Source organism: Pogona vitticeps, chromosome 2 (assembly GCF_051106095.1).
Source record: "Pogona vitticeps strain Pit_001003342236 chromosome 2, PviZW2.1, whole genome shotgun sequence".
Classification (NCBI taxonomy): Eukaryota; Metazoa; Chordata; class Lepidosauria; order Squamata; family Agamidae; genus Pogona; species Pogona vitticeps.
In genome coordinates this window covers 103,827,076-103,853,830 of record NC_135784.1, presented here as the reverse complement: position 1 = coordinate 103,853,830, position 26,755 = coordinate 103,827,076, and the positions used below count along the sequence as shown (strand labels likewise).

The 26,755-nt window shown below is 42.8% G+C and overlaps 1 long non-coding RNA gene across 1 annotated transcript in view; it reads right to left on the bottom strand.

Moving 5' to 3' along the window:
* LOC144586832 (uncharacterized) overlaps positions 1-24,616 on the bottom strand; it is a 58,451-nt gene extending 33,835 nt beyond the window's left edge. Inside the window, exon 1 of the long non-coding RNA XR_013541886.1 lies at positions 24,485-24,616. This is a non-coding gene — a long non-coding RNA (uncharacterized LOC144586832). The remainder of the gene's footprint in view (positions 1-24,484) is intronic.
* Between the last annotated feature and the right edge of the window lie 2,139 nt (positions 24,617-26,755).

The window sequence follows — 26,755 nt, the reverse complement described above, 5'->3', positions numbered from 1 at the left end:
AGGACAAGAAGGGGGGGGGCTACCTGGCTTCTTGGGGAAGTGGATGCCAAAGCTTGAGAGCAGCCATTGAGAAGATTTACTTTTTAGTTTCCAAGGATATGAAGGCAGTGATAGCTAGTGTCCTTTAGATGAGTTTGGCCAGCTCCATCCTCCCAGGAGAATCATGTTTACCTTCACTGGTTATGATCATATTTCTGTTTTTAAAAAATAATTATTACAGATATTTATTTATTTATTTATTTATTTATTTATTTATTTATTTATTTATTTATTTATTTATATCCCGCCTATCTGGTCAATAGACCACTCTAGGCTGCAAATAAAAATAAGATACCTGCAAATAAAAATAAGCCCCCTGTTCTCTCATTTTCAAGCAGAAGGATCCACAGTGCTTGACCAAATATGAGGGTTACAATTCTACACGAGTATTGAATTTTCAGACAAAATGCTTGTGACAGAGAGTTGGAGCTTCTTAGCTGGAGAGCTGTGCAAGACACGTATGAGCAGACAGGATTAAAGCAGAGTACTTATTATTACTGTTTGGCATGCTCTAAATGCCAAAAACTTATATGGGGAACTTCAAGGAAGACAACAGCTAAAACTGAAATGTAAGACAACAGCCAAAGTTCTTTTGTGAATGATGATAGACAGAGTATCTCGGCAGATACTAAATTGATGACTGGTGTTTTTTTAAAGCATCTCCACTCCACAGGTACATTAAGAATATAAGAAGAGCTCTGATGGATCAAATAAAGGGCATAACGAGAGCAACATTATCATTCCTACAGTATCCAACTAGAAGCCTAAGGAAAGCCCACAAAGACATAATCCGTTTAACTAAGAATTTGTTTGCAGCTAGCAAGAGTATTTTCAAAAAGGCCCAATATGAGCTCACCAGATTCATTCTGACTTGTTTGCTCTTCTTTGTCTATGTTCTGTCATTTAATATTATTTCTTTATAGGGTGCCAGAACGTGATACTTTCCAGAGTGACATTAAACAGTGGCTTTTAAAAAGTAACTTTTTAAACATTGCCCTGGTTATGCCTTTCTTCTCCCGAAGGCCACTCAGTATAACTTTTGATTAACTTCATAAGAAAAAGACAAGGAAAGTACACTAAGCCAGAAATTCAATGTTCGAAATTGCTGAGAGTTTTGTTCTGTTGGGTTTTTGATAACCAAAATTCTCAGATTTTAGCCCCATGGAAGGGATAAGCAGGATTTGAGATTTAAAAGATTGAAATGAGGAGGACAACAAAACTGTCAGAACCCTCCATCTGGGATTTGAGTGATGAACCCTTAAAAGTCTCTTCTGTGGTGCTGAATTGTGTCAGCTTTTTTTTCTGTCAGGCAGATACCACAAATATTATGTGTGACAGAAAAGTATTTTTACCACATGGTCAATAATAGTTGTGCCAGTTGAATCTGGTCATTGGACATGGGTAAGGATTTCATTCAGTTCACTAATAAAGGGGGCATGCAAATTTGCATATTTCTTCCTAAGTAAGAAAAAGAACTTGAAATCTGGAGTATATATATATTGATGAGAGTTAATGATCCTTAATCAGTACTGATTAGAAACTGAAAGCCAATAACTCGGAGTAGAAACACTTTCTTGCACAAGTGTTCTGTTCCCATGGCCAAAGAATCTGAGCAAAAAAGCATGTAAGAAATGGCACACCAAATAAATCACCTGACTGTGATTGTGAGCCGTGTCATGTAGGAATAAACTATTTCTGCAAGATCAGTTACAGTTTGTCACTGCATGAGAGAGAGGCGACACAAGTTTCTTGCTCTAGTCTAAGAGTATAATACAGCAGCAGCTTACCCCTCCCCCCTTTAATGGAAATTGGTCTCTGTTGAATGAAAATAAATAACTGAATGAAAATAAATAACTGAATTTCCACAGGGCATATAAAGATGAAAGAGCTGGGCCTTCAGGTACATGTATATACATGATCCCCTAGTGTAAGAAGGAAGCTGCTCTTCCTTCTCACTCCAAAGACGGCTCACTTCCCCTGGGATGAATTATCACTACCCAGTGGGAGAAGCCGTCAATGTGCTTGACAGAGTGGCGCCTTATATTTACAAGCCTGATTTGTTACAAAACAAGGTGGGGCCAATTGTGCCTCCTTTCCTTATATTGAGTTCAACAACAATAACAATACAGTTGTATGACTGCTCTTACCACTTCCCTTTGATAGCCCCACCCCACTTCTGTATTTCCAGAGTTGTCACTTCTGTTTTATTGTCCTTGTTACAGTAAGCTGAAGGCAGACGTGAACTGGAACCACTAGAGGTCAGAAGTTGCATCTATGATTAGCAAAGGCGTTTTCATGAAGTATGCAATTTGGTTTACGCAACATGATTTTTCTTTTAAAAAAACAACACACAGTTCAAAGCTAGGTTTGTACACAAAGAAAGAGAATGGCATGAATGCGTCTTGGTATTATTTGGTATTTTTCTGCTCCCCAGAAGCCATAGTAAATAAGGAATGTGAGATAACCATAGTTGTACTTGCTGATTTCAGTTTCATCCCACTTTTAAACTCTTTTGAATTTTGAATCCATGTGGCCTGTGACAGACTAGGTAGGTAGTTTTAATCATTTCACAAATATATGTGTGTTGGTTCTACCAAGATCTACTTCCCATAAAATTGAAATGTCCTTCTGCCCGATTTTGGGGATTCTACTCCCCTAACACTGGGGATCTCTCAACAGAAGTAGGGCATTTCAGGGGGTGGAGGTGGGCTGCTGGGAAGAGCAGGGGATGTTGAGGCCCAGTTTCAGTAGTTTGAATGTGTGTCCAAATCTGAATCCAACTCATTGAAGATGCTGAAGGAATTTCAGTGCAGCAGCTTTGGTTAAAACTGGATTGGTGACTCGGTATTTTGTCCAACTGTTAAATTAGGCATTTGCATTTCAGCTGACAGAGTAAGCACAAGCTATGATGTGCAGGTTGAAGTCTCTGTACGGAAGGTTTGGGAAATAGTTCATCAACTCTAAATATGACTAACTCTGTATCTACAACACAATGTAAATGGTCAACAAATAGGGACCAGAGAGTCCTGTTGCTGATTTATATTTGTACAAGGGAACAGTAGAAATTTTGGCACCAAATTTTCTCTCATTAACAAAGTGCTGGTTGCATTCTTCAGGATGATCACCTATGTGTCTAGGAATGCAACCGACACCTTGCTAATGAGAGAAAAATTGCCACCAAGATTTAGTGTGATTTCTCTCATGCACATGTAAGTCAGCAGAAGGATCCCGGTCATTCAGTGATCCTTGAGGATTGTAACTGCAAATATAATGAGGTCTCTAGCAGCTCCTGGCATGAACTACAAGTTGCAACCCCATGCATATAACATCCCAGTGAAATCTCTACTTTTTGTGCTGATTATCCACTTGGGAAGGGAGAATGGAGATTATAGCCAACTGACAACAAGAGGCACTTATCTGCTCCTCACATACAGATCTTTGGCTGTCAGCACATCGGAGCATCCCCTGGGCAATGACAGCATCCTGTTGGCTGAACTTTCCACTCCAAAAACACTCCTGGATTGCTTCTGATACAAATGAAGGAGGAGAAGCAATTACTTGGTCATATCCTATGTGTGTGGCAGCAGCATATGACAATGGCTGAGCTGGAGCCACGGTGCCTGATGCTGGGATACATAATTTCTGTTAAAAGAGATATTCCAATACTTCTTATTAAGCTAATTTGTCCAGGATACCACTTTTTATTTGTGGATGTTATCTTCCTTCTCATAACAATGCACGTATCTTCTTTGGGTAATCGCCCTCCATCTCCACCTATTCCTTCATCCCACATGGAGAAAGAACAGCAGATGAAAAGCACTGGATCTTGTGACATTAACTAGCATGTCTTGTGAAAAGCAGCTGCAGCTGGGAATCATATGCAGTGCTGATATCTGGCAGATGTGAACCAAAGAGCAAGTAAATGTTCCCTTTCTGCATAGATTAGCCATAAAACAGATGATATCTTTCCAGAGGGCATCTAGAGAGAACAGGATAATTACAGCTGTACAGCTTCTCCTGCAATCATTAATTACTGTGTTCACTTCATTTCAATGCTCCATTTTTTCTAAAATGTCGTAAATAAAGGTCTTAATCTTTTACCATTTCAAACTACCTTGCTCTGAAAGTTAGAATCCTGTGGAAAGTCATTCTGACTGAAGGCAAACAATATTTTCAGAATAGAATACAAATATAGTAAATGCTCCTGAAATTAGAAGCTTCTGGAAAGAACAAAAACCGCTTTCATTTATACATATCACAAAAAAGTTTTGCAGTAGTTCTGCAGTTATCGTCTTTGTTGCTCTTCTCAGCCCCCCTTCCAGGGCCTCAGCATCTTTTTTGTATTGTGCTGACCAGAACTGGACACAGCACTCCTAGTGCAGCATCACCAGTGTGGTATAGAGTGGTACTATCACTTCCCTTGATCTCGATGGTATCCCTCTGTTGATGCAGCCTAGGACTGTGTTGGCTTTCTTGGCAGCTGCAGCACCCTGCTGACTCATCCTTAGGCGGTGGTCCGCCAGGACACCTAAATCCTTCTCACAGGCACTACTGTCGAGCCAGATACCACCTATCCTGTACCTGTATATTTGGTTTCTCCTGCCTAAGTGCAGGACCTCACTTTTACCACCACCGAACTGCATCTTACTGGATAGGGCCCAATGTTCAAGTCTATCTTCCAGAGTATTAGCAATTCCCCCCGCTTTGTGTCATCAGCAAATTTGATGAGTGCTCCTTCAATCCCCTCATCCAGGTCATTTATGAAGACTTTGACGAGCACTGGGCCCAAGACAGAACCTTGAGGGACCCCACTGCACACTTCCCTCCATATAGGTGTGGTTCATTGAGGACCACGCATTGAGTGCGGTTGGTCAGCCAGCTGTAAATCGATCTGGTCATTGTGCTGTCTATTCCACTTTGTTCTATTTTACACAAAAGTAGCTTGTGGTCCACCTTATCTGAAGTCTAACTATGTCCACTGCATTTCCTTGGTCCACTAATTTAGTCACTTTATCAAACAAGATTTGTTCGGCATGACCTGTTCTTAACAAACCCATGCTGGCTTCTCGTAATCACCTTGTTATTTTCTAGGTGCTCACAAATCTGGTGCTTGATTATTTTTTCCAGGATTTTCCCAGGTATTGATGTCATGCTGGTCAGTCTGTAGTTTCGTGGATCCACTTTTTCCCCCTTTTTGAAGACTGGAACCACATCAGCTCTTTTCCTGTCTCCTGCCAGTTTGCCCGTGCTCCATGACATCTCCAAGATTTCATTCAGTGGTTCCAAGATCACATCTGCCAGTTCTTTTAGTGCCCTGGGATGTAAACCATCCTGTCCAGGAGACTTGAACTCATTCAAAGCAGCTAGGTGTTCTTTTACTACTTCCTTATCTATTTTGACCTACTTTCCTCTCCTGTCTTCCACAGTGCTGCTTTTGACAGGGTGGACCAATTTTTCCTTTTACGTAAATACAGATGCCAAAAAGAAGAAGGGGGAAAAAAATAAGCAATTCAATTTTCTCCCTGTTGCCTGTCCACCTTCTTGTCATCTTCTCCCACTAGTGGACCAACCATTTCCTTGACTTTCCTCTTGCTCCTTACGTGGTGAAAGAAACTTATTTTTTGTTATTTTTGGTATTAAGTCTTAGCTCATTCTGAGTCTTAGCCTTCCTTACTCCATCTTTGCAGATTTGAGCTATTTGCTGGTATTCTGTTCTAGTTATGAGCCCCCTTTTCAGTTTTTTATACTTATCCTTTTTGTCCCTTAGCTCATCAAAGAACTTTGTGTGCATCCACGCCAGTCATGTTCACGCCAGATGTCTGTGTCTTGTTTTTCTTTCTCATTGGCATTGTTTTAGTTTGGGCCTTTATTATCTCGCATTTAGTGTTTCTCAAACATCGTGAACTGCTTTTCCCTTTAGGATTTCCATCCATGGGATCCCTCCTATTACATCTCTTAGTTAGTTAAAGTCAGCTCTCTTAAAATCTAGAATATTAGTCTGACTTGGTGCAGTTACCCTTGCCTGCATGATGGTGAATTCTAATATGACACGGTTGCTTTCTCCTAAAGTTCCTACAATTTCCACTCCCTCAATTATTTCCTTCCTTTTAGTAAGTATTAAGTCCATTATGGCTGATTCTCCAGTTCCCTCCTCCACCTTTTGAATGATAAAGTTGTCAGCCAGGCATGTCAGGAACATGTTGGGTCTCCCCCTTGCTGCAGAGTTGGTTTCCCAGTTGATATCTGGGTAGTTAAAGTCCCCCATTACTACAGTGGTATGTTTCCTACACATCTCAGCTTTTCTGTATAAATATAACATGTTTCAGCCACAAGGAAAGCTGTTTTAGGACCATGAAATGCAGGAATTTGAAACACTGAATAATGAACTGTTCTATGACAATGACCTGTCCATCCCAAAATGTAACACCTGAAATAAAAGAAAGAGAATCCCTGTTTCAAAAAACATATTCATGTGAATACCACTAGTTTCTTTTGCATGTGGCAGTTGTGCTGAGAACTGGATGCATTTGGGTGCATTCTGGGAATATTTGCTATTAATTTTCAGCATTAACCACACTACCTGCAAGGAAACCTCCACAGCTGATCAGCTCTTTAATCACATTTGTGAGTGTCACCGCCTGCAGGATGCCATTGTTATCCATTCCTCAAGTGATCAAAGTGTACCCTATCTGCCGGCTGCATTTTGTCATTTGAAGATCTCTGTGAAAACATGCTGTGACATAATCACATCTCACAGCACGAATAATCATGACCCAGCTGTTGCTGGGTAAGGAACTCCCAGCCTTTTCTTGATACAAACTCATTTTATCTCATTAATTCACAGAATAACAGGTAGAATTTTTAAGAATGTATGTATGCCAGCCTCGGTCTCAGAATTTCAAAAGAGCTGTTCCCTTTAAGTCGTCATGTGCTTCATGTGTTCTTTGGGGAAGAAAAAGGAAGAACTGTGATGGAATTAGCATGAAAACAGAAAACACACACGGCAACTATATATGAAAGGATTGCCATCCTACACCCCAAGTATGTCTGATCTCATATGATTTGGGAAGCTAAACAAGGCAGGGATTAATTTGCTCTTGGATGAGAGAGCCCCTGGGAATACAAAGGAGATCCAGATAAGGTTAGGGAAGAATCCTGCAAGAAAACATAGAGGGCAGCTGCCAGTCAGAGTTGACAATACTGGGTGAGAGGGACCATGCTCAGTCTAAGCATTAGGTGGCTATCCCTGTTCCTACGAGTTATATCTTGAGGCTCTAATACTAAAAAGCAGCCTTGTAGCCTGCAGCATTGAACATATGGTTATCTGTGAAAAGGGGCTGCTTAGTCCTTCTCCTTCCAGCTGATTTTCACTATACTGTACATTGACCTACCCATTCTGCAGAGGGATGATATATGGGCACTTATGCCTTTTCCCCTCTGGTAGTACAGTAGGTATGTGCATGTTAATATATTTAAAATAGCTCTTATGGTGGTTTGGGAGCATTGGGGATGGAGCCGGGGGATGATAGAGGATGGGTGGGATCCTGCACACTGCTATTGCTGAATCCCCTCCCTTTGCGGGGGGGGGGGGGTAGGGGCAAAGACCTTGGGTGACAGGGAGCCTTGGAGTGACATACGCCAGCATGGTCTCTAAGGAACTGGCACTCCAAGTCATTTCCTAGAGGGGGTCTGGTAACTGGTGGCTACACTGGTGATGCACTTGGGCCTCCCGATGGCACCAGAACTGACCCTAGTGCTTAACCCGAGGAACTGCAGCTGGAATTCAATTAATAAAGTTGTGGCCTTTTACTTCCTGTTCAAAGTGTGCACTGTGTTTATTATTTGGGGGAGGTACTGGGCCATCTTAGCCATAGGCCCACAAATGGGCACTTGCACCTTTTCCCCTCTGGTAGTACAGTAGGTGTGTGGAGTGTGTGTGTGTTAATATCCTGTATTTAAAATAGCAAAAACAGAGAAGGAGAAAAGGGTTCCAAGCAGCATTTCCACCTTGTTCAGATCATACACTTTGAAGGCTGCTTTCATTTCTCTCTCCTTTTAATGGGAGAAATCAGCTCCTATAGTTTCCAACCCATAGGATTGTATAGACATTCCAAACTTCGAAGTGGGTGTGGGAAGGTAAAACCAAAAATCCTTAAGATATAACACGTGAAAAACGACTGTGGTTTAATACAGAAGCCACTACCAACATTGTATTTTTTTATTTATAACTTTAGTACATTTGTGTCTCAAATAAAATATGCACAGGATGTGGGAGACAGCTGAAGGATAGAAAACAGAGCAAACAGAAACAGGAGCAGCTAGTTTGGGCTAGTGCCCAACTTTTTAAAATTATTAGAATGAATTACTTATGAATATATATGTGGGCTTAATGTGGATCTGGTTTGTAAGGGTGGAGCACAGAACACAGCCTTTGATAGCTTACATCAGACTGTGAATCACTCAGTCATGTGAACCTCCTGCTCCTTGTGTATTTCCTGCTCCCTGCTTGCGCTTCTCTGCTCCATTCTATGCAGTTTCTATGACTGCCTTGATTGCACAGATGCACTTAAAATCCCACTTCCTTTCACTTCATTGCAAGCTGTGGTGTAATGCAGAACCAGTCTGCTAGCACATCAGCACTGCTGCATTTAACTCGAATATCAGCAAATGTGCATACAACAGTAAGTAGAACCAGTTTAACCAATAAATGGTTAAAGCCACAGTCCTATATACACACACTAATCTGGAAAGTAATTAGACTGAACTCAGCATGGCTAACTTCTGAGTAGATATGTTGAGGGCTTGGGTTGTATAATACTGTGTGGAGTGCATTTCATTTCACCCAGTTCTTGATCTGAACTGGTGAACGAGAACTGTCTTCAAAAAACCACTGCATGTTCTTATAAGGAGAATATTTTGTATTGGCAGGACTTGGCAAGTCTAAAGCAGGAATCAAGTGTGACTCACAAGCTAGTTGATGACGGTGTTCCTATCCTTTTGTTTTATTGTTTACTTCTCTGTCACCAGTATTGTTAGCCAACCTCAGTTTCCTTCCAGTGTGTCTCCAATTATCTTCTTATGTGCGATGATCTAAATGTAATACACGAGCCCTCCCCCAGAGGGAGACCACAGCTGCGATACAAGGATATCTGCAAGCGGGATCTGAAGGCCTTAGGAATAAACCTCAACAGATGGGAAACTCTGACATCTGATCGTTCAGCCTGGAGGCAGGCAGTACATCACGGCCTCTCCCAATTTGAAGAGACCCTTGTCCAGCAGGCTGAGGCAAAGAGGAAGTCACAAAGGAAGCAAAACCAGGGAGCTGGACAGGGGACAGATTGGATTTGTCTCCAGTGTGGAAGGGATTGTCACTCTCGAATTGGCCTCCTCAGCCACACTAGACACTGTTCCAAGTCCTCCATACAGAGCATGCTACCATAGTCTTTCGAGACTGAAGGATGCCTACTACCAGAAATAAACTTTCTTCCAAAAATTACTCTCATTCATCCACAACAAAGCTGGATGTATGGAGCAAGTGGAAATGCAGAGAGCCATCATATTTTCAGGTAAAAGTGAGACATTTCACATTGTTGTAGGTTGCACCTATGGCAAGCATTACATACCTTAGAATGATGAACAATTCACTGATAATATTTAAATATTGCTAACATTGCTGCTTTCACCTATCATGTTTTACTTCTGCTTTGTATTTGCCATCATCCTGACTCATGGACTTTCCATAGAGGACAAGACTTTATTTGTTCCAGTTACTGCCTTTGCTAAAAGAGAGAGTAGTAAAAGCATACATCGGTCACTTTCCCCTCCTCCTCTGTGTTGCTAGCTTGAACTTCCTCTTTAATATGCATTCTATACACACTCGATTTTCAACTCCAGATATATAACATAACTTGCTTAGTGGGTAAATTATTCTAACGCTTTCTCCCTAGCTTCTGCTGAATGTGGATCCCTAGGAATTGGCTTTAATCTTGCCACTGTGCTCTGTGTGATTCCTTCATCTGTGCTTCATGTTTTCAGACCTCTAGCTCCAAAGATGCATAAACTGACCTCCTGGCCCCTGATCATTCTTAGTTCAATCTTCTGAATGAGTTATTTGGTTCCTTGACTATGATAGGCTTTCAGCTTTGGTTATTCTCCATTTAATTCTGTTCTGAATGTTTGTCTATGAGAATTAGCACTTGACTTGACTGGGAGTTTTGCACTATTTAAGACAGAAGAGTGTGTTGGACAGTGCTTGCTAAAAACATTAGTGATCCTTGGCCTCTGTGTCAAAGCACACAATTCCTTTTATTACGGTGTGACAGCCAACATGTACGCTATATCTCTTGATATTTTCAGAATTTGTAAGAATTTTCTTACAGAATGATTGCCTGCTTTCAAGTGTGAATGTTGATAACTCAACTTATTTTGGATGTTGACTATAGTGTGCATTGTCCCATCCGGAGATGGGCAGAATAGGTGTGTAATTATGCCCCTATAATGTGTACAGTAGAGAGCGTACCCAAATCTGTAGGGATTTGTCAGTTCACACCTACCAAGAGGTAGTCTCATGGTGTAACATTAGGAGGGTCAAAGGTTTAGCATCTGGAGAACCATAACACAAGACAGAAGACTCACCAGCTGCAGGTATATTTTTAGAATTAGAAAGAAGATTGCATCTACACGCTGAAAAGTAATTTGTTTTGTCATACTCCAGCCATCATGTGATTGTCCAGGATGTTTCATCAGCACCTCAGGAATGCAGTCTCACTGATAGAGAAATCTTTGAGATTTTAATAGTCGTACAGTGTCATCTAATATTCACATGCTGAGGCTGGTGAAATAACTCTGCAGTTAATTACATTACCCTGGCAAGAGCTTTAAGAAGAAAAATACAGAGACACAGGCATTTCCATAAGACATGACAAAAAGGGGAATGAAAAGATACATACTGAGTAGCACTAAAGAAAGACTCCCAAAGGGGGTCAATTCATGTCCAGGTAAGCCACAGAAACCCTGGCTTTTAAAATGGCATGGACAGGACCAGTGTTAGCTGGCTAAGGCTAAAAGCAAAATGTGCTGCTTATATACAGTACCTCCCTACAGCACACATTGCCTCCTCCCTGCCAGTGGGCAGGGTACTCAATTTAGTGGCCTCATAATGATGGAAGGCTGAGTGAACCTTGAGCCAGCTGCCTGAATCTGTTAGGATCTAACTCACGTTGTGAGCAGCGTTTTGACTGCACTACTGCAGTTTAACACAATGTCATGAAGATCCCATCAGGCTTGATAGTGGAGAGCAGCCAATGGAAGAGAAGTAAGATCGGCGGTGCATAGGGCTAACTAATTCTGGTTTTGTGCCTCCTTTGCAATGGCACTGTATCACAACTGTCCACTGTTTAACATCTAAATGAAGTGAACAATTGTTTATTACATTGGTTCAATTGGCTTTCAGTTTATTGTGATTGCTGTCTAGTTTAATCTCTACCATAGCAGTGCAACAGAGCCAGAGCTAGAAGAATCAAAGCACCTGGACTTTCTGAGTAGCAGGGATTATGACATCATTTCCCACCCCTTTCAGGATTCCCTGTTCTTTCTGAGTTTAGATGCAAGCATCATGGTAACTGGGTCATCCAGCGCAGGAATGATGCATTGCTGTAATATATCCATCTTGTATTGCAGAGTATTTGGGGGTGGTTTGGTCCTGAATATGCAATTAAGAGTCATCAACTGTACAAAAGACCTGAGCATAATTTGTTGATATGGACTGATCCAGGGGCCTGGATTTCACTTCAGTGTGAAAACCTGCTAATACATTTTTGGACTCTGTTGGGAGAGGCTGTCTATGGGGACAACAAGCATCTACCACTCTACCATCCTTTGTAGCCACCAGGTGGGTGGGGCAATTCCACACTTGACTTTAGGAACTGATATCTGCAGTCCTATGGTCAGTGGAACAGGCAAACGCTAAGAGGTAAGCAACAAGTAGTGAAGTATCCCATCCCCTTTCTCTCTCTCTCTCTCTCTCTCTCTCTCTCTCTCTCTCTCTCTCTCTCTCTCTCTCTCTCTCACACACACACACACACACACACACACACACACACACACACACACACACACACACACACACACACACACACACACACACACACACACACACACACACACACACACACACACCAAGCACATCAAGGCAGCAAATGCAGGGCTGACATTTTGAGAGGAATGAGCTGTATGTGCCATCAAGCATCTTGGCCTGGGCTCTTTAAGCTAGCTTGCTGGCCTCTTGCACAGTCGAGGCTCCTGCCCCCATCGCCACTATTGAAGTGAGACTGATCACTAAATCTACTCAGCTTCCCTAAACAGAAAGGGTGTTGGCATCATGCTGTCTTTCACCTCAGGCAGCCGAATAGCTCAGGCCAGCATGGATTATACATCGTGCTTTTGAGAATGTTCCACATTGAGTCCACTGTATTCTGTTCCAGTTAATTATTCAGAAGACAGTGTTATGATCCAACATGTCTATGAGAGTAAACAATGTGATCCAGATGACTAAAGATAGGCAGATCCATATACTGAATAGAGGTGCAATAAATAAATAAATAAATAAATAAATAAATAAATAAATAAATAAATAAATAAATAAATAAATAAATAAAATTTACATTCACAAAAGTGACAAGTATGGGCCTGCCCACACTGTGAAATTTGGTGCAGTCTGGATGGTGCTTAAAGATCGTTAACTTCAGTGCAGTGTATTCTAACTCCTGGTACCTATCCGGGACGTGGTGGCGCTGCGGGCTAAACCGCAGAAGCCTTTGTGTGCTGCAGGGTCAGAAGACCAGCAGTCGTAAGATCAAATCCACACAATAGAGTCGGACACGACTGACTAAAATGTCAAGGGGAACCTTAACCTTTACCTTACCTATCTGTGAAGGCAGAACAAAGAGCTATTTTGCATCTCAATGCATCATTCCACAAAGATTGCATTCTCTAGCACTGTGCCAACAAGATATGGGCCAGAAGAGTAATGTGCTCTTTCTTGGTGGGAAGGGATGCATCTTTCCAGTGGTCCTCATTCCTGAGGAAAGTAGGAGAGACCTTGCTTTGCGAGGCGAGCCCAGGCAGCCTCCAGAGCTGAGGCAGCTGAAGCAGGATGAAGAGAAGTAGTAGTAGAAAGCACTGCCAGGTGCTGAGGCGACTGCTGGCCGGGCTGGTGCTGGGGGTGCTGAGAAAGAAAGAGCCAGAGAGCAGCTTCCCTGGAAGAGGTGGTGGTGGTGGCAGCTGCTTTTGGCAGCTTGGAGGCGCTCTTCGAGGATGGGCCCGAAGCGAGCTCCACTCACAGGCATCGCTCAGCGGCAGCTTGGGCCCTCGGGGAAAAGGGGCAGCAGTGCAGGCTGGGGGCTGGCTGGTAGGCTGCAGTTCCAGATGGAGGGTGCAAGAGGCACTTTGGGGGGGCAGGCAAGGCAGGGGCCACAAACTATCATCCCCCCGGGCCGCATGTTTGAGACCCCTGCTCTAAACGCTGGGAAGAGCGAGGAAGCAGGCAGGCACCCTCTTCACTGTCCAACGGTTAACTGAAAGTTCAAATTTCACGCTTTGCCTCCCGCGTGTTTTTTCACTTCGTAACTCAAATCTAACTTCGTAAGTCAAGTCAATATTTTCCTATGAGAGCGGTTCGTAAGTCAAAATGTTCATAACTCGGGCCATTCATAAGTCAAGGGTTGGCTGTATTGAGTCCTCTGCAGACACCACAGTACTCTGGGAGCTGCCCTTGGAGTGTTAACAGAAAGAGGAAGGTAGAGCACATGCTACATTCTTTCCTATGCTCTGTGGTTAGGTGCTATTTCATAGCTTTAACTGTGATTTTAAAAAAAAGTAACACTGAAGCAAATACCAAAGTAAACAGGCCACCTGTGGATTATCTGAAGTTGGGGGGCTTGGATGGAAAGGTTTTGAAAAATCTTCCAAAACATCTGCCAGGAAAGGGTCCAAGAACAAACAGAGATGCTTGTTAATCTGAGCTTTCTGTCATTCTACCTTGTTTTGTAAAGACATGGGCTGAAAGTGGATTTGAGTGGAACTGCAAAGGAAAAAGAGAGAAGGGACAGAATGGTTAAATGTGAGCGAATGTCATGCTTCTGGAGACACGGTCTCTGGCAGATGTTGCAGAACACTTTTGCCTTCCCCTCTTCAGAAATCATGACAGACTAGAAAAAGGAGTCTAGCCCTGTTCCAGCTTTCCGATGCCTGTATTATGATCTGCTAATCATCTAATAAAGTCCATACTATTATTGACAGACCAATAAACCTTTGTGTAGCCACTTTCAATTCTGTTTGCTCCACTCAGTACACACACCATTACTCACATTTCCTAACTCTTCAGATTCTTGCACAGTTTTGTTCGGTTGAGCTACTGTATCCTCAGTTACTGTGCCTATGCAACATCCTTGGGATGATCTTTCATTAGAATAATGCCACAAATGACAGTGTTTCAGGGGGACAAAAGCCTTCGGCACATGATGGTACGCTGCCTTTGACGTGCACACCAGAGCGCTTGCTCAAGCAGACTAGATTCTCTTTATATGTTGCGAAGAACTGTAGCATCCCAGAGGTGGAAGGGTCACTGAGTCCAACCTTCTTGCCAGGGCAGGAAATCCACAGCTAAGGAATCTCTCCCAGATGGCCATCTAAACACTGTTAGAAAAACTGGTGAGGGAGAGTCCGCCGGCTTTCGAGGCAATCCCTTTCACTGCTGAACAGCTGTTACCATCAGGAAGTTTTTCATAATGTTCAGTCAACTAAACTAGGGGAAGAGGCACATTTCCTTCATTCTGCTTTCATACTCAGATGTTTAGCGGTGTTCACAGTCTGTGTATTATTTTTGTGTCACACCCTAAGCTGAGCTTTAGTGCTCATATTAAAGGAGTATTACTTTGAACTTCCAAAGAATAGCAAGGAGAGACAAGAGGGCCTTCTTAAATGAACAAAGAAATAGAGGAAGATAACAGAAAAGGAAAGACCAGAGATCTGTTCAGGAAAATTGGACATATTAGAGGAACATTTTGCGCAAAGATGAACATGATAAAAGACAAAAATGGGAGGGACCTAACAGAAGCAGAAGACGTCAAGAAGAGGTGGCAAGAATACACAGAGGAATTATATCAGAAAGATGTGGATATCCCGGACAACCCAGACAATGTAGTTGCTGACCTTGAGCCAGACATCCTGGAGAGCGAAGTCAAGTGGGCCTTAGAAAGCCTGGCTAACAACAAGGCCAGTGGAGGTGATGGCATTCCAGTTGAACTATTTAAAATCTTGAAAGATGATGCTGTTAAGGTGCTACATTCAATATGCCAGCAAGTTTGGAAAACTCAACAGTGGCCAGAGGATTGGAAAAGATCAGTCTACATCCCAATCCCAAAGAAAGGCAGTGCTAAAGAATGCTCCAACTACCGTACAATTGCACTCATTTCGCACGCTAGCAAGGTTATGCTCAAAATCCTACAAGGTAGGCTTCAGCAGTATGTGGACCGAGAACTCCCAGAAGTACAAGCTGGATTCCGAAGAGGCAGAGGAACTCGAGACCAAATTGCTAACTTGCGCTGGATTATGGAGAAAGCCAGAGAGTTCCAGAAAAATATCTACTTCTGCTTCATTGACTATGCAAAAGCCTTTGACTGTGTGGACCACAGCAAACTATGGCAAGTTCTTAAAGAAATGGGAGTGCCTGACCACTTTATCTGTCTCCTGAGAAACCTATATGTGGGACAGGAAGCAACAGTTAGAACTGGTCATGGAACAACTGAGTGGTTCAAAATTGGGAAAGGAGTACGGCAAGGCTGTATATTGTCCCCCAGCTTATTTAACTTATATGCAGAATACATGATGCGGAAGGCTGGACTGGAAGAAACCCAAGCCGGAATTAAGATTGCCGGAAGAAATATCAACAACCTCCGATATGCAGATGATACCACTCTGATAGCAGAAAGTGAGGAGGAATTAAAGAACCTTGTAATGAGAGTGAAAGAGGAGAGTGCAAAAAACGGTCTGAAACTCAACATCAAAAAAACTAAGATCATGGCCACTGGTCCCATCACCTCCTGGGAAATAGAAGGGGAAGATATGGAGGCAGTGTCAAATTTTATCTTCCTGGGCTCCATGATCACTGCAGATGGAGACAGCAGCCCTGAAATTAAAAGGCGCCTTCTTCTTGGGAGGAAAGCGATGACAAATCTGGACAGCATCTTGAAAAGCAGAGACATCACCTTGCCAACAAAAGTCCGAATAGTCAAAGCTATGGTTTTTCCTGTTGTGATGTATGGAAGTGAGAGCTGGACCATAAAGAAAGCAGACCGCCGAAGAATTGATGCCTTTGAATTGTGGTGCTGGAGGAGGCTCTTGAGAATCCCCTGGACTGCAAGGAGAACAAACCTATCCATTCTGAAGGAAATCAATCCTGAGTGCTCACTGGAAGGACAGATCCTGAAGCTGAGGCTCCAGTACTTTGGCCATCTCATGAGAAGAAAAGACTCCCTGGAAAAGACCCTGATGTTGGGAAAGTGTGACGGCAAGAGGAGAAGGGGACGACCGAGGATGAGATGGCTGGACAGTGTCTGCGAAGCAACCAACATGAACCTGACACAACTCCGGGAGGCAGTAGAAGACAGGAGGGCCTGGCGTGCTCTGATCCATGGGGTCACGAAGAGTCGGACACGACTAAACGACTAAACACACACACACACACTTTGAACTTCTTTTGAACCTGATTTTGGTTCCTTTTCCATTGCAGCCTGTGGAATCCAGTTTTTCTCATCCATCCACTCCAGGGCCCCCACTGGCATGTAGCTCCAATAGATCATCCAGGCCAAAATGTGGACTCAGCCTTAAAAAAGTAGTTACCCACTAAAGTGTAATAGCTGCCAAAGGGAACGTAATGGGGGAAAAGATGGGTACAGAGCCACACATGCATTCTATGAACCCACCATGCAGGAAAACAAGCACAGAATTTATATTGTGTACAGGATTCAGTTTTATTTGGATTTTAGTATCCACTGAAGAGAAAGGGTTTCTATCCCTGAAGAGAAAGAAGGTTAATTTGAAGCCAAAACATGTAGGACATAAAGAGGTGGGACGGGAAGGAAAGAGCTAAGTAGGGTTTCCACTGAATCAAGCAATGCATAGCTGTCTCTCCTTTGCCGTAAATAGTAGAAGCAACATATATAAAATACACTCATTGTGCATAATGAACACAGCTTACTGGATTTAGTATGGATTAACCATGCCACCCAGAACACTCTGATCAAGTTCACTTTTGGAAACTAAGCAGTCAGGTCTGGTTGGTATCTGGATGAGTGACATTAAGTAATGCCCAGGATCTCTAGGTACGTCTTGGCAAGAATCTTTCCTCAAACCATGGAGAGACAAGGCTGCAAAGCAGAGCAGACAACATTGAGCCAGCCAGTCAGATAGTCTGACTCAGTACAAGCCATCTTCTTACATTAGCTGGGTTTCCTTGGTGAAAAATTACAGGTTTTTTTTTGGTTAGACGAGAATATTCACAAACCTGGGGCATCCGGAGTTCCTAACAAGGAAACGCTCCAGTCCTGATTGAAAAAATGGATCCTGTTCTTTGGAACAAAATGTGTAGAGATTTACACATGAAACAGAGACAGCTTGAGAGTGTACCTGCTGGTGACATGTTTTGCACAGACAGATTCTGAGTATACTTCAGAGGCCTGGCTACATACAAACCAACCAAGGGAAGCCCTGAATGCGTTGGAATGTTGCTCTTGTCAGGCCACGGATTTTGAGATAGTTCAGTTTATGCCACCACAACCTTTTTATGAACAGCAAGGAAGACTCTGTCTAGTCTGTAATACAGATGTTTTAATTCTGTAACAGATATTTTACTTAGGCAGTTTTTCAAATTGTTAACAACCGGTTGAGGAGTCTGATCCTTCCTACAGACTCTGGGCAGATATTATCCAATTATTCCATACATTTTAAATTAATTCTTTAAATTTGACCAAGGTTTTGATGCAACACAGTGCATAGGTATTGTGGATTCCTGTACAGTTATCTCCTGGGGCTTTTGGTCAACCTTGCTTGCAGCCATTAGCAATAGGGCAAGTGAGCAAGATATCAGAGGGGAGACAAAGCAGGCTTTGTTGATTTATTATCAAACCTGCTCAAAATCATTCAATAGCCAAGCTGTACACAGGTAGCTGCAAGTCAGCTGATGGGCAGGTTAAAAGGTAATACGAAGGCAGGATTCAGCTCCACATTTGTATAAGCAGTCATATTAATGCTAGCAATTGTAGTTATGTGCTAACAATTTGATTCTATCTCTCAGAGGCTCTTCCTAGTTGTTGTTGTTGTTTAAAGTATAAAGTACTGAGGTTTACCAGTATCAAAATGATACTTATTTGTTGAATAACACCTACCCAAAAGGGATAGAGAACTGGACACAACCAAATCATGTGTGTAAAAGTTCGCTGGAAAAAGTTACAACACCAGCAGTTAGCCAACACAGTCATAGTTTTTTCTAATAAAGAATCATTGTGGAATCCAGTACACACAGAGAGAACATGAACCTTTGCTGCTCAAATTTCAGATCCATAAATGAAGGAGTTAAAGAGACAAAAGCTTATTAATTGACTTATTGATCAATGAATTGACCATATTTCAATTATTTTAATGTGCTGTATATCAGGTATCAGGCGACCATATCAGCAAACCCTTGAGCCACACGGTGCTGTTGATGAACGCCAGGTCAGTACAAAATAAAACTGCCCTCATCCATGATGTAATTCTGGATGAGGGGTCTGACCTGGTGTGCATTACTGAGACCTGGGTGGGAGAGGAGGGTGGTGTTCCCCTCTCCCAGCTATGTCCGCCTGGGTACTCAGTCCAGCACCAGGGTCGCTCAGAGGGTCGGGGAGGGGGAGTTGCTATAGTCTATAGGAGTTCTATCTCCTTGACCAGGCTTCCTGTCCCTTTGAGAGGAGGTCTCGAGGGCCTGTATTGTGTGTTGGGCTCGCGAGACAGGTTAGGGATTCTGTTGGTGTACCGCCCACCCTGCTGCGTACCAACAGTCTCCCTGCCTGAGCTGACAGAGGTAGTCTCGGACCTGATGTTGAGGACTCCCAGGCTGTTGGTGCTGGGGGACTTCAACATCCATGCCGAGGCTGCCTTGACTGGGGCGGCTCAGGACTTCATGGCCACCATGACAACCATGGGGCTGTCTCAATGTGTCATCGGTCCGACGCATGAGAAGGGCCACACCTTGGACCTGGTTTACTCAACGGGACTGGAAGATAGTGGTTTGGATGTGGAGGGGCTGGTCGTGACCCCATTGTCATGGTCAGACCACTTCCTGGTCAAGTTCAGTCTATTAGCGTCTTCTTCCCTCTGCAAGGGTGGGGGATCTATTAAGATGATCCGCCCTCGGAGACTAATGGATCCAGATGGATTCCTGAATGCTCTGGGGGATTATCCGTCTGATATGGTCAGCGCTCCTGTCGAAGCTCAGGTCACCCTATGGAATAGGGAGATGACCCGGGCAGTTGACACGATTGCGCCTAAGCGTCCTCTCCCTGCTCGCCGAGCCCAGACAGCTCCTTGGTATACTCCTGAACTGCGGGCGATGAAGCGAGAGGGGAGACGGCTGGAGCGCAGGTGGAGGAAATCCCGCTGGGAGTCCGATCGAACACGACTTAGAGCCCATTATCGGGCCTATTTCGTGGCAATACGGCTGGCGAAACGGCAATATTTCTCCAGCCGTATTGCTTCCTCAGAATGTCGTCCAGCAGAGCTGTTTCGGGTGGTCCGGGATCTTCTTCAACCGGGAAATCCGGTGGAGGTCCCGGACTGCTCATCAGCTCGCTGTGATGAGTTTGCTATACATTTTGAGGGAAAAATCGCTCAGATTCGCAGTGGGTTGGACTCCACAGTTACTGCAGAATCAGAGGATGTGTCCAGTGCGCCGTGCTTAGGTCCAGTATTAATGGATGAGTTTCAATTGTTGAGACCTGATGATGTGGACAGGGTGCTTGGATCTGTCCGTTCTACCACCACTCCGCTCGACCCTTGCCCATCCTGGCTAATTGGAAGATCAGCCAGGGGGGTTCGCACCTGGGTCCAGGAGGCCGTGAATGCCTCTCTGAGAGAGGGAGTGGTCCCTACCGCCTTGAAAGAGGCGGTGATTCGACCACTCCTTAAAAAGCCTAACCTGGACCCAAGGCTGGTGGTCAACTACCGACCAGTGGCGAACCTCCCTTATTTGGGCAAGGTGTTGGAGCGGGTTGTGGCCGGGCAACTCCAGGCGCTGCTGGATGAAACGGATTTTCTGGATCCATTTCAATCGGGTTTCAGGCCGGGTTTTGGTACAGAGACTGCCTTGGTCGCCCTGTACGATGACCTTTGCCGGGAGAGAGACAGGGGGAGTGTGACCCTGTTGATACTCCTGGACCTCTCAGCGGCTTTCGACACCATCGACCATGGTGTCCTTCTGGATAGGCTGGCTGGGTTGGGAGTTGGGGGCACTGTTTTACAGTGGTTCCACTCCTTCCTGGCTGACCGTGTCCAGAGGGTGGTGCTGGGGGACAGTTGCTCTGCCCCATGGCAGTTATGTCATGGGGTTCCTCAGGGCTCAATACTGTCCCCCATGCTGTTCAACATCTACATGAAACCACTGGGAGAGGTCATCAGGAGGTTTGGGCTGAGGAGTCAGCAATATGCTGACGATACTCAGCTCTACCTCTCGTTTTCCACCAATCCAGGTGAGGCAGTTTCTGTGCTGAACTCGTGTCTGGACCTGATAATGGACTGGATGAGGGTTAATAAATTGAAACTCAATCCAGACAAGACGGAAGTGCTGTTAGTGGGTGCTTTGCCGGACAGGCTGGAGGGCCATTTCCCCGCCCTGAATGGGGTTACACTCCCCCTAAGGGACAGGGTCCGCAGCTTGGGGGTGCTCCTGGACCCCAGTCTAACACTGGAAGCCCAGGTGGACTCGGTGGCCAGGGGCGCCTTCCTTCAGCTGCGGAAATTATACCAGCTACGGCCCTACCTGGACGAGCGGAGTCTCATGACAGTCACACATGCACTGGTAACATCCCGCATAGATTACTGCAATGCGCTTTACGTGGGGCTGCCTTTGAAGACGGTCCGGCGATTGCAACTGGTCCAGAATCGAGCTGCGCGGCTGGTGAGTGGTGCAGCTGCCACGGAACATATCAAGCCGATTCTGTATAAGTTACATTGGCTACCAGTTGCTGCCCGGGCCCAATTCAAAGTGCTTGTTTTGACATATAAAGCCCTAAACGGCTTGGGCCCTGGATACCTGAAGGACTGCCTCCTTCCATATGAACCTACCCGGCAGTTAAGATCTAGCCAGGGGGCCCTTTTGAAAGAGCCGTCCCTTAAGGAGGTAAGAGGGACGGCTTGTAGACAAAGGGCCTTTTCGGCAGCTGCCCCCAGACTATGGAATGCCCTCCCGACTGAGATTCGTCTGGCGCCGACGCTGATGACATTTCGGCGCCAGGTCAAAACCTTCCTGTTCCAGAAGGCTTTTAATTGAAATTATATTAGCTGTGGGTCTGATGGCAATTTTAATTGTATTTTAATTGTATTTTAATTATTTTATCTTTTGCTATATTGAATTTTAATTATTGTAAGCCGCCCAGAGACCTCTGGGTAGTTTGGGCGGCATATAAATTGAATAAATAAATAAATAAAAATAAAATATTCGTTGACTCTCAAAAATATTTATTATATACTGTATGCAGGAAAATTGTTTTTATTTTTCCTATTCAATAATTCATAATTTCAGAATTATGGGAGTTTATGAAGCACTCAGGGCAATTGGACAACACTTAGGTGTCAACATATGTTGTAACGGAAGATACTGCCATTCTACAGAGGTTGGCAGATCCTGTCTTGCAAATGAAAAAACAAACAAAACAAAAACTTATCATTCTATCCAAAGTACTGATTGAAATCAAAGAGCACCACATCAATCCAAAGCTTCCATATGAAGAGTTTCTTCTCAGTTCTCAAATTGAGGTTTGTCTACAGTATTAATTTGACAATGGGAAAATGGGTAAAAATGATCCTGGCGTAGCACAGACAGATTGCAATGGCTGAAATTCCATATAACGTTGCAGTAGTCGGTAGGAATTTGGTGAGCCAACACCTCCATAAATTCCACAAATTCAATGAATCTACTCTAGTTGTGACTTTTTACTAGATTACAGATGAAGAACGAGTATATGTGTACGATTCTAGGAACTATTGGCTGTCAACAATCTGGAAATTCAAAACCACCTACATCATCCGGAGGCTGCATCTTGCTAAAAAAAAAAAATCTACTGTGAGAAGGAACCCCACAAAAATTTATGAAACAGAGCATTCAGTTTTTGAGAATATTTGATAGAAACATAGATAGAAGCCTCTTTAAATCATTACAGGTGAAACCAAAATGAAAAGAGTAAAAAAAGACAAAAATGTGGTGGCACTTTAAAGACTTTTATATTCTTTAATGTGAGCTTTCATTGGCAAGTCCACTTCCTCAGACATCTTATTTATTTATTTATTTATTTATTTATTTATTTATTTATTTATTTATTTATTTATTTATTTATTTATTTATTTATTTATACCCCGCCCCTCTAGACCATGTCTACATCCTTAAACCATAGATTACTGAGCAGTAATATTCTTATTAAGTGTAGTAACCTTGCTGCAAAGAGTGAAAATAATGTGACCATCTGTTTAAATCCAAGGATATTTAAGTAATTAGTCTATTCAAGTTTAATGTAATCATACAATAAACACCCTTCAGAATTAATACTTAGGTAAGTAACAGGCTCTGGGCATCACCAAAATTGCCAGTCAGCAAATACATTATGTGATCTTCAACTATTGTTAATTCACACCGTCCAGTTAATCGAACAGCTAGACAGATCTCTAGACATATTAATCACCATTATTATTGCCAGAATAGAAGATGGATGTTTAGAGATAAATATACATCAATATGCATTGTGATTTTAGTTTGAGCATAACCAGGTGGTGCGAACCCTGCATGGGCCTTTTTAGCTTGAGGAGTTCATATACACTACCCAGTTGCTGTGGTTGAGACTTTCCTTTAAAGCAGGAATATACCTGCAAAAGGTTCATTTTGGAAGTACTGTATGTACTTCTTGCTAGTTTGGACCACAGAGGTTTGTACTGTAATCTTCTCCTGCCCACAAGCCAGGAGAAGTTTGCCTCACAGATACATTATAAAGTAATTTGAATAGTAAATATCTGGGCAGGGATATTCATAGGAATATCCAACATGTACAAATATGACAATCAACCCTTGCCACAAAAATAGCTCATTCGTTCTCTAAATGAGCAGCTGCAGCCTCCATTTCCTTCCATGTAAATGCAGTCTTTTATACTGTTAACATTCCCTGCATTCACTGGACAGTCTAACCCCCAGAAGCCAGCGCATTAAAGGATGACGCAAAGTGGGTGGTGAAGAACATCAACATTTTAGAAGTTATATATAAACTCTCCAGCACTATACTCTGCCATGTTGAAGTCTTTACTTTTTTATGTAGTGTGTGTCACTTGTTTTCAGGGTAGAGTAAAGGCATGTGTGTTGATATTCTGAGTATCTGTAGAGTTCTGCTTTCAGTTCTCTGAGCTGCCTCCACTTCTGAGAAATTATGTTGCTGAAAGCCTTTTGTGTCTGGTCACTTTGTGAGGAGAACAGAGGGAAATAATTAGGTTTGGCAGGTAAATATCTGGGCAGGGATATTCATAGGAATATCCAACATGTACAAATATGACATAGGGCATCTTATTCCTTGGGACTCAAGGTAAAAACCCTGGGACAGAGTCCAGAATTGATTCTGGGTCAGCGAACTGTGGAAACACAAACAGGGAGAATCTAGTTAAGTATGTCTGAATTAGGGTAAAATCCAGCTAATCAAGTAATGTGGCAATCCAAAGCCAGGAAAAATAGAATAGTTCTTGAGGGCTGAGCAGGTGGCAAAATGCACTCAGCAGTTGCTGTCATCCCACCTAGAGTGCATGTCTTGTGCACCCTTGACTACTGCTGGGGTTTGTAGAAAGCTCACTGTCAACCTGCAGAACCTCCCCCCCCCCGCCCCCAAGGCTGTTACTGTCAGTGCTTGTTCAACAAGAAGGCTCACAAGAATAATGTGCCTTTGTTCCAAATGGCACTATGGGCCTGAGGGCAAGTATCCTATTCCCTTCTCCTTGTTCCTGGGCATTTTGGTCTGCCTACCTTGTGCATGTGCAATACCCATACAAACAACATGGCGAGCCAGTGAGCCCTGGTATCATTTATAGATCAGTAAAGATGGGCACTTGGAGATTAAACCCACCTCACAAACAAAAATCAAACTCCTGCTGCTCCAGTGCCACTTACCCTGAGACCTGCTTCTCTATCTTGAAGCCTGAGAAACACAGCAATCCCCTGAGATGTCAGCTGGTGCTCTGGGATTTGGCGATGATGGTGATCCACCTCCATGCTATGTAGTACATCCGGCACCAAGGGATCTGGCAATGCAAAACAGTAATTTTTAAAATATCCCTAAACTTAGAATTTACTCACTAATAATATAATGCTATGCACATGCACTTAGAAGTAAGCAAAACTGAGTTTAATGGAACTTGGAACAGTGGTCATAGTGCTGAACTGGGTGCAGGCTCACTCAGACACAAGCATAACTGAATTCACGCTCAGGGTAAAATTATACATTACAGGTTTTGCACATTCCTATTATTAACACCTTCCCTGCTACAGTGAATTTTCCTTCAAAAAACCAATAGCACAGCTAAAACAAAGCATGTAAGGTGCACAGATGAGGAAAAGCAGCTCAGTGGTTTAGGTATCTGGATGAAGAGCCAGAGATTGGGAGTCCAATTCCGCACTGTGTCTCCGCAGAGAAGAATCAACTTGTGTAGTCATGGGCAAGTTACACAGCCTCAGGGTGCTCCCAGAAGAAGGAAATGATAAATAATATCTGTGCATTCTCTACCTAGAAAACCCTGGAAAGGGTTGCCATAAGTCAGAATTGACTTGATGGCATGCATAAAATATTACAGCAAACAAACCTCTCACTATCTGAGGAAACACCTGTTCTAAAAACAATAAAGATATAAACTAGTTTGACTTAGTATGTGTTCTTAAGATAAAATGGGAGAAGGCTACGCATGTTACCTTCAGTTTCTTTCTTTCCTTCTGAAAAAGGCAGCGTTAAAAATGCAATAAGTGACCAAAAAGTGAGGGAGTGAGTAAGTAAATAAGGTGCCTAGGATGCAATGCTATACACACTTAGCTGGAGGTCAGTCTCAATGAACTCAGTTGTGCTTAGTTCTGGTAAGACAGAGATGTTTTATACATTATTTGGTTACCTTTTAAAAAATGATGAAAATCAAATGAAACAGAATTAAAATATAATGCTGCAACTAAAGCACATCATAGCCACACTGGTTAAAAAGAAACAAATGGCACCTGAAATTTAAAGTTCAGCAACAAGGCAGCTGAACATCCAAATGCCTGCCTGAATACAAATCTCTTTGCCTGCCAATGGAAGGTCAATAAAAATGGAGCTGGCCTTCCCTCTCTTGACCGGGAATTCAAGAATCTGGGAGTGGCCACTGAGGAGAACTTTTCACACATTCCTGTTGAGGGTGCCTTCAACTGAAAAGCTTCCAAGTATCTGAAAACTTAAACAAGACTTCTCAGGGATAATAAAGCTTTTCAAATACTCTGCTCCTGTATGGTTATGTAGGGATTTAGAAGTTATAGTTGGCACATTGGTTTATTTTTGGAAACAGCTAAGCTGTAGTACAAAGGGAACAGAGTTTATAAGTAACTAGAGTAGTCCACCATGACTAGATAGGCGGGATATAAATTAAATAATTAAATAAATAAATAAATAAATAAATAAATAAAGAGAAGTAACTAGTTAGAAATGCTTTTGGATGAGACACAATATAACTAGCAGTTACAAAGGTATTTTTAGATGCCATGAATTCACACCTTACTATCTTCAAAAATTACTTTTAAAGCATTTAAAGGCATTTTCAGATGCAGTATGACAGAAATTTATGAGTTTTATACCATTTTCTTATCAATCCCAAGTGGCTAAAAAGTATTTATTTGGTTTTATCTTTTGACTTTTCACAACTATTTCCAGCATCAGAATTGGCCACTAGAGGGGAGCAGAGAATATTTCCCTTCATTTGTCTCATCATTTGGCAAGGTCAATGCAACACAACTGCCAAATTCTTGTTGCATAGTGTGGTAAATCACACTAGAACAGGCCCATTGAATCCGTGAAGATTTGGTGGGTAAACTTCGTAACTTCTACTGATTCAAATGGGTCTACTCTAACTGTAACTCACATTAGTATAGCACAAATTGATTAAAGATGATTTTTGGGTGCTTATGACTCTTACACAAAGTGACATTATATGTACTCTAAAATTACCCAAGGATTTCTATCCAATTTGCTGCTGATGTCATCAGAGATGTGCATCTACAGCTACGCAACAAGATTTCAGCTTGTGTCTTTTAAATTATTACTGAGCTGGAAAATGAAACCTGTTTATAGCTATTTATTATAGATTTAAATAAAGGTCTATGTGCACCATAGCATGAAAAGGTCACAACATTTCCCCTTAAACACTA